At 35.1% G+C, this 2,500-nt stretch overlaps 1 protein-coding gene across 12 annotated transcripts in view; it reads left to right on the plus strand.

Annotated features, from left to right (window-relative positions):
• The window catches only part of fubp3 (far upstream element (FUSE) binding protein 3), a 45,473-nt gene extending 45,241 nt beyond the window's left edge, over positions 1-232 (plus strand). For all 12 annotated transcript variants that reach the window (XR_013821303.1, XR_013821304.1, XR_013821305.1 and 9 more), the window contains one exon: positions 1-232. This exon is cut by the window's left edge. The gene's annotated coding sequence lies outside the window, so the exon portion shown is untranslated.
• The last annotated feature ends 2,268 nt before the right edge of the window (positions 233-2,500 follow it).

The raw sequence follows: 2,500 nt of genomic DNA on the forward strand, positions 1-2,500 counted from the left end.
GTACACACTGTGGACTCCTGTACAGTCCCGATCCAGTAACCTTTTTAATTCTGTTTTTCCTTTCTACTCTGTGTGATCTAATATATGTATGATTGACTAGTTACAAATTGATCTAGTATTAACTTCATTGCTTAATGAAAAGGGATATTATAATTTCGAAATGTTTAATTTTAGTGTTTCTTTTCTTCCTCATGTGTACAGGTAACCATGTATTAAAATGATTGAAAGACGACGTCTATTTTTGTGCTTTTCTTCGCTCGGCGTCATCCTCCATCGTCCAGGTTTACACACACACACTCACCTGCCCTTCCTCTGCAGTCAAATGTGGTAATAATTTGAACTTCATGCATTTGTCAAATAATTTCATATTTGTTCATTCGGTGATATTACAATAAGGTCTCCATTGTTAACACTATTTAGCCGCTAGCAGTTAAAAAAACAAAACCATGCATTTTGCAGAAGAACATTGTTTTGGTTGTGCTTGGTTGAACTAATATGTGACCCTGCACCACAAAACCAGTCACATGGGTCAATCTTTTGAAATTGAGATTTATACACTGAATAAATAAGCTTTTCATTGATGTATGGTTTGTTAGGATAGAACAATATTTGGTCGAGATACAACTATTGTAAATCTGGAATCTGAGGATGCAAAAAAATCTAAACATTGAGAAAATCTCCTTTAAAGTTGTTCATTTATGTTGGCGATTGTGCTGCATTCACTCACACAAATACATGTTTTATATATTTACAGTAGGAAATTTACTAAATATCTTCATGGAACATGATCTTTACTTAATATCCTCATGATTTTTGGCATAAAAGAAAAATCGATAATTTTGCCCCATAAAATGTATTATTGGATATTGCCACAAATATACCCGTGCGACTGGTGACGTGATCCAGGGTCACATATTTAATAATAATAATAAATAAGCAATGAATTTGTGATATTTATAAAGTCATTTTATTTTTTTATTTATTTGTGTGATCCAGGGTCACATATGGTTCTCCTCATAAAACGTTCACTAGATAGTAATAAAGTACACCATGAGTAATTAAAAACAGCATCTCCGTGTCACTTTTGCAAACTCTCATCTCTTAAAGGGGTGGTAATAATCACAAGATGTAAAATAAGTCTCTGATGTCCCCAGAGTGTGTGTGTGAAGTTTTAGCTCAAAATACCCCACAGATATTTTTATATAGCATGTTAAAATTGTCACTTTTTGAGGGTGAGCAAAAACACACCGTTTTTGTGTGTGTCCCTTTAAATGCAAATGAGCTGCTGCTCCCGGCGCAGGGGGCGGAGCTTCAACAGCTTGTGTCCTGAAATTTTCAAAAACTTTGTTCAAATTTATATCCTTAAAAAGCAATTTCTTTAAAAGCAAATATCTCCCTTTGCTCTGAACTTTGAGCGTTGTAACTTTGCAGATGTTGTTTATGCTCAAACAGCAACATTACACACTAACTAAAGCTAGACAAGTCAAATCATAATCAACCACCCCTTTCAAGCCACGCTAATGTTGATTCTTGTTTTATTACGAGCTCGGTCTCGTTCTCCAGAAGACTCTCTTGTGTTCCGCGTTTGTTTCACTTGTAATCAAAATTATTCAACCCCCATTTCAAATCAGGTTTACTGGCAAAATGAACAGACTTTCAGCTGTTTGCAATGAACTAATCAAACAAAAGTTATTGAAATGGCTCAACGCAAATGTTTCAAGTGGAAATGCAACTTTTATTGACTTCTGCAGTCTCAAAAGTATTCACCCCCTGATAGACCCCCTCACAGATCTGCAGAACAGCCGTCGTCTCGTTAATCAAGGGCTTCATGAGTCGCACCAGGTGTGCTTGAGCTAGAACACATGACACATCTGAACTCGATTGGTTTGTTGAGCGTCAAAGTCAAAAGAATGGTTCAAAAAGAGACAGTATCATCACCCTTCACAAACAAGGAACAGGATATAAAAGATATCGAAGGTACTAAATGTTCCCAGAGACACCACTGGAAGTAAAGTTCGCAAGTTCAAAGTTTACAACTGTTACAAGTTTCGATTACAGCTGTAACAGGCTCACCATAGTGAATCAGTTTGCTGTTTTTAAAAGGTCTATATCGTCTTCAATTGTTATTTTAGTTTGAGTTAATTTAGTACATTAAGTACATCAATATAAATTTAAATGAGCTAGATGAAATAAAATAATTTTTTTAAATAAGTTGTTTTTTTATTACTGTTAAGTTTTTTTTAAACTAATCTTTTTTTCTTTTTTTTTAAATGATCATAGTTTTAGTAAATGGTGATATCCCTGGTCTGCTGTATGTCTTTGGTCATGAAAGAGTTAATTCAGAGTTTATTCAGTCATTCAGACTCTAGATTTACTATATAATGCTTTAGGAGAATCTTAATCTCTGGCCGGCCGCCTAGTGTAATGCATCCGGTGTGGTTTTTCCTTTAAGTGTGTGTGTGTGTGTGTTTAGTGAGACGTGGTTTGTGGGGGGATTCAC

Source organism: Squalius cephalus, assembly GCF_949319135.1.
Source record: "Squalius cephalus genome assembly, chromosome: 5".
Classification (NCBI taxonomy): domain Eukaryota; kingdom Metazoa; phylum Chordata; class Actinopteri; order Cypriniformes; family Leuciscidae; genus Squalius; species Squalius cephalus.